We start from the raw sequence: 6,811 nt of genomic DNA on the forward strand, positions 1-6,811 counted from the left end.
TGGAAAAATGTGAATTTTTCGTTCTCAACTCAAATTGTTAAAAAAAATTCCTCAAATACCTGTGGGTTCAAACCACTCACTACACCCCTTAAAAAATTCCCTGAGGGGTGTAGTTTCCAAAATGGGGTCAGTTGTTGGGGGTTTCAAATGCACTGGTACCTCAGGGGCACTGTAAACACTACATGGGGTCTGAAAATTATTCCAGCAAAATCTGCATTCAAAAAGCCAAGAAGCGCTCCTATCCTTCTGAGTCCTGCCATGTGCCCATACAACAGGCTACGTCCACATATGGGGCATTTCCGTCGAGAGCAACTGGGTAACGCATCATGGGGTACGTTTTTTCCTTCTGCCACTGGTAAAAAATATAAATCTGGGCCTAAAGCTGAACATTATGTGAAAAATGTGATTTTTTTGTATTGAACTCAAACTGTTAAAAAAATTCCTCAAATACCTGTGGGTTCAAACCACTCACTACACCCCTTAAAAAATTCCCTGAGGGGTGTAGTTTCCAAAATGGGGTCAGTTGTTGGGGGTTTCAAATGCACTGGTACCTCAGGGGCACTGTAAACACTACATGGGGTCTGAAAATTATTCCAGCAAAATCTGCATTCAAAAAGCCAAGAAGCGCTCCTATCCTTCTGAGTCCTGCCATGTGCCCATACAACAGGCTACGTCCACATATGGGGCATTTCCGTGTTCGAGAGCAACTGGGTAACGCATCATGGGGTACGTTTTTTCCTTCTGCCACTGGTAAAAAATATAAATCTGGGCCTAAAGCTGAACATTATGTGAAAAATGTGATTTTTTTGTATTGAACTCAAACTGTTAAAAAAATTCCTCAAATACCTGTGGGTTCAAACCGCTCACTACACCCCTTAAAAAATTCCCTGAGGGGTGTAGTTTCCAAAATGGGGTCAGTTGTTGGGGGTTTCAAATGCACTGGTACCTCAGGGGCACTGTAAACACTACATGGGGTCTGAAAGTTATTCTAGCAAAACCTGCATTCAAAAAGCCAAGAAGCGCTCCTATCCTTCTGAGTCCTGCCATGTGCCCATACAACAGGCTACGTCCACATATGGGGCATTTCCGTGTTCGAGAGCAACTGGGTAACGCATCATGGGGTACGTTTTTCCTTCTGCCACTGGTGAAAAATGAAAATCTGGGCCTAAAGCTAAACATTATGTGAAAAATTGGATTTTTTCGTATTGAACTCAAACTGTTAAAAAAAATTCCTCAAACATCTGTGGGTTCAAACCGCTCACTACACCCCTTAATAAATTCCCTGAGGGGTGTAGTTTCCAAAATGGGGTCAGTTATTGGGGGTTTCAAATGTACTGCTACCTCAGGGGCACTGCAAACACTACATGGGGTCTGAAAATTATTCCTGCCAAATCTGCATTCAAAAAGACAAGAAGCGCTCCTTTCCTTCTGAGACCTACCATGTGCCCATACAACAGGCTACGTCCACATATGGGGCATTTCTAAAAACTGCGGAATCTGGGTAATACATTCCAAGTTTTGTTTCTTTGCTAACTCCTACTGTTTTATATAAAAAAAAGGTTTTATATTGAAAATCAGTAGAAAAAAGGAACTGTTCTAATTTTTGATGCACTTTCCTTTAATTCCTGTAAAACATCTAAAGGGTTAATAAACTTTCTAAATGCCATTTTGAATACTTTGAAGGGTGCTGATTTTAAAATGGGGCAATTCATGGGGGATTCTGATATACAGGCTCGGCAAAACTATGTCTGAACTGCATTGGTCCTTAAAAAATTTAGATTTTGAAATTTGCTAGTAAATGTGAAAAATTACTGCTAAATTTATATACTTTGTGGAGTCTGCAAAAAGTAAAATAACACTTAAAAAATGATTGCTGTGTAAAGTAGGCCTATGGGAAATGTTAATTAATAACTATGTTGTGGTGTTTGACTTTCTATCTTACAAAGAAAACAATGCAAAGTTTGAAAATTGTGAATTTCCTAATAAGGACAAAATTTATTGATGAAATTTTTACACTAACATAAAGTACAATATGTCACGAAAAAACAATCTCAGAATCACCTTGATAAGTTAAAGCATTCAAAAGTTATTAGCACAGAAAGTGACAGATGTCAGATTTGAAAAATAAGGCTTGGTCCTTAAGCTCAAAATAGGCCATGTCATTAAGGGGTTAAAGGGGTTGTCCCGCGAAACAAAGTTGGGGTATACACTTCTGTATGGCCATATTAATGCACTTTGTAATGTACATTGTGCATTAATTATGAGCCATACAGAAGTTATTCACTTACCTGTTCCGTTGCTAGCGTCCCCGTCTCCATGGTGCCGTCTAATTTTCAGCGTCTAATCGCCCGATTAGACGCGCTTGCGCAGTCCGGTCTTCTCCGTATTGAATGGGGCTGCTCGTGCTGGAGAGCTGCTCCTCGTAGCTCCGCCCCATCACGTGTGCCGATTCCAGCCAATCAGGAGGCTGGAATCGGCAATGGACCGCACAGAAGACCTGCGGTCCACCGAGGGTGAAGATCCCGGCGGCCATCTTCGCAAGGTAAGTAAGAAGTCACCGGAGCGCGGGGATTCGGGTAAGTACTATCCGTTTTTTTTTTTCAACACATGCATCGGGTTTGTCTCGCGCCGAACGGGGGGGCTATTGAAAAAAAAAAAACCGTTTCGGCGCGGGACAACCCCTTTAACATACTATAAATATATGAGAGGGTCCCTGGGAGGGGTCGTTCGCACATAGCTTCTTGAAAAGGGTGGGTAGGGGAGGCATGAGTGGCACAGATAAGGAGTGGACAAAGTGAAAAACCTGGTTGATCCGAAGATATTCCTGTGTAGGTAGCTTTAACATAGCTATAAATTGCTGGATTGACAAGGCAACTGTTAGGTGGATTCACAACTGGCTTAGTGATCGTACCCAAAGAGTGGTTATAAATGGCTGCACATCCAAGTGGAAGAATGTATCAAGTGGGGTAGCACAAGGCTCTGTTCTAGGCCCAGTGTTGTTCAATATTTTTATAAATCATCTGGAAGAGGGACTTGATGGGAAATTGATCAAATTTGCTGACGACACAAAGCTAGGAGGGATAGCTAACAATAGAAAAGAGAAGAGTTTTCAAAAAGATCTAGAAAAGCTTGCACAGTGGGCGGCGACTAACAATGGTATTTAACAAGGAGAAATGCAAAGTCCTACATCTGGGTAAAAAAAATGAAAAAGCACATACAGAATGGGAGGAATTGGAAGTGAAAAAGACTTGCGTATGTCGTGGAACCTTCCTTTGTGGAACCACGGCTTACTCAATTTGGAATGTTTACACCCCTCCATATTAATTCTGAATTGATAATGCGCATAAGAAGTTTTCACACTGACACGAGGTTCAGCATGCATAGCTTCCTGAATTCTAACTTTAATGATCGGCGTGTAGCCTGTTTTAAGAGTTTAACATATCCGCCCATCTGGGCAGGTCAAAGATTACATAGATACAACGTATTGTTTAATTATTGGATAAGCATCTTGCAATTCTTCCATCCTCCATGAGTGGGTTGTCTTGGCCCCACGTGTGGTTCCTTCGATATGATTGGATGTTACATCATGAGTAGAGATGAGCGAACGTGTTCTTAACGAACACTTACGCACCCGAACACCGGCTTTTCCGAGGACTTCCGTGTTCGCGCGTAAGTATTCGGGGGGCGCCGGGGGGCGGGGAGAGGCGCGGCGGCGCGGGCGGCAGCAGCGGGGAACAGGGGGGAGCCCTCTCTCTCTCCCTCTCCCCCCCACTCCCCGCCGCAACCCCCCGCGCTGCCACGGCGACCCCCGAACTTTTTTCGCCCGAACACGGAATTGCTCGCGAAGTTCGGTGTCCGGGCGAAAAGGGGCGGAGCCGAACACGTTCGCTCATCTCTAATCATGAGTTAATAATAGCATAGACCTCCCATGTTATTCGCGTCTGTTTCCAGTAAAGTCGCTGGGGAAATTTTCGCGGTAACTTGAAAGCGGAAGCTTGTCTCAGATTCGGTTCATTGTCTACTTCCTAGTTCCTTTAATCACCCATGCAACCGGACAAACAGATATATTTATATCTTGGTTGTGTGCTAAATTCTATCCAGCAGAGTTTATAAAACAGATATTTCATATAAGCGGAAGTACCTATTGCATAACTGTAAGAACATTATATTTGTAGCAAGACAGAAAGCAAATATGTATACAGAATGTTAAATTGACAACTGTCTACTGCCAAGGCCCACCGATCCATATAGATATATACTGGGCTTCCACCACAGACCCCCCTTGAAACTATCTGTTTCACTAAACTCGCCCTGCTCCACCCCACCCCCACTGCTGACCCTAGACTCGCATTGTGTTGTACACTGGAGCTATTGCTGTCATGGGGGTATAGGATGGTTCGACATCATCGTATTCTGGATCCATGATGACGACGTTTGCGCTGACAGTGGGCTTTTCGTTGGACATCGTAGTGGGACAGGTGGACCAGGCAGTCATCAGGGTCGGAATACACTGTATGCACCAACAAACAGAAATTAGAATGACCTTTTCCAGAGGCGGCAAGGTAACAGGACCAGGGGCGTTGTAACACCTGCATGTTGCATGGCATGAGCAGAGTGCACTCATGGCTGTGGTTGTCCTCCGTGCTTTTGTGTCAATACTGTCATATGGCCGGCAGTATGAAACAAGGCCCAGAAAGGTGCGGAATTTGGCAACGGGTGTATGTACAGGTATGGCCTGCAGAACTTGGTTAGTCTTTGGAGGCCTCCAGGCCTTACAGCCTTCTGCAAGAGAAATTAACAGTGAAATTGTGGCCGGTTGGCAGTTTTTCCAAAGCATCAGCACACAGCACCTAACATGTGTGGCTGACCCTTCACCCCCTTTTTTTTTTTTTTTTAACTAGGGGGATACTGTTTAACCCAGGGGTGTGTATCTGGGTCTCGTATATATTATCATGGTGGGTACATTCAATTTCCCTATGCCTGTCTTGTGGGTGTCCCATAATTTGTCAGGAACCGTGGAAAGCTGAGTTTGGGACAGGAGAAAAAACAAAACTTTTTCTTCTGGCTATCTATGATTCTTACCCCCTCCTTGGATAAGAGACGTGTTCTTGCATCATCTAGCTCCACCCCTCTGAGTGTGGCTAATCACTTACTTCCTTATTCTCTCATTCAATGTTAGCAGTCCTTGGGTACACATCACAACCCAATAAAGATAAAGTCTTATGCATCACACAATTTACATTTTACAAATTACGGGTCAATCTGCCCCGTTCCTCCTGTGGATACCTGGCCTTATCGTTACCTGCTTGTTTCCTATTCCTTGGCTTCTCTACCGTTTCTCTACAGTTTCTCTTACTCCCTGTAGTTTATTTATTTATTTTATATTGTCTGTGAATATACGTAACTTGTGTTGGGACTACAGGGCAAGTAACTTCCTCTTTTTAAGTCTCTCGCTCATGTGACAGCCCAGCGACAGGATTATAAGGGAGAACGTGGCTAATTTTTACTTTTACAACAGTTTTTGTCCCAGACTTCCGGCGACTGGGCAGATGCAGTCTTAGATGCCGGGCATCTCCATCTGATTGGTAATGTACTGCAATTCTCTCTATTTACTAAACTGTTATATTGAACGCTGGTGTCTTTGGCATGTATTAATACAGACGCCATTTCAGCCCAAAATTTCCTACTGCCTGTGTTCCCCACTCCCTGCACCTCCTGTACCACCCTCAACCCATTTGTGTCTAACCCAATGTATCTCACATTGTAATTGTTGTATTGTTTTTCATTTATCTATGCCTGAAAGCGCTGCGGAATAAGTTGGCGGCATACAAATAAAGATTATTATTACTATTACCTTCTCTTCCTCTTTCTGACACTTAGGGAAATTCTAGCGTCTAATGCATAAATCTTATGTTGTAACCTTACGGTCACAGCGGTGACCACCTAACATTGTATGTGGTTACAATTGAATTGGGGGTTGCTAACATGTACGCTGTTGGGGACTTGGCAAACATAGACGTATTTTCTTGTGGGCATGGTGGGCTACGCAGTCTGTTACAGTTACAGTTTGTATTCTTAAGAGCCCCCTCAGGATGTGAGTGGCATATAACTTTTTACATTTGTATGACGGATGTATTTGTCTGAAGGATTAGATTACATAACAAGCCATCCGCAGTAGTTATTTGTTACAGTACAAGATTTGCTTCACTTTTATTAAGAGTTCCACTTCCTCTTTTTAAATGAAGTTAGCAGCCTTTTTTTTTTCCCTTCTAAACAATTACGGGCACAGTTGAGCAGGACTGATACTAATTCTATATGATAGACAAACAAACTATTTCTATATAACAACTCAGCAGGATTAGCTCTACATAACAGACAAGCACACTAACTTTATATAAAAGACAGGTAGGACACACAGAAAGATTGCTTGATTAATCAATGATAACTTGACTTTCCACCCCTTCCACACTTTTCTGGGGGGTGTAAGAATTGACCTTGGTACATTGTTTGTTGCCTTTCAATTTCAATCATGGCTGCCAAATTCATGATTATAGAAGTCTTCTCAGACGCCGGACACAGTATGTCCCGCCATAGAGTCTCTAGCATTTCTGTCACTACACAGTTTATTGATCTACCCTCAGACAGAGGGATCTACTCATGAACGTTCAAACGATAAACAAATATGTGTGGACCACCATCCTCAAACAGTGGACCGTAACCACAGCGGTGGGCGGGGTAGGGATTATTCTGACTACAGATCTCCCATCCGAGGGTACTTTTCGTCAATAACAATCCTTTTTGGCAATTTGGG

The sequence above is a fragment of the Eleutherodactylus coqui genome, chromosome 5 (assembly GCF_035609145.1).
Source record: "Eleutherodactylus coqui strain aEleCoq1 chromosome 5, aEleCoq1.hap1, whole genome shotgun sequence".
NCBI classification, from domain to species: domain Eukaryota; kingdom Metazoa; phylum Chordata; class Amphibia; order Anura; family Eleutherodactylidae; genus Eleutherodactylus; species Eleutherodactylus coqui.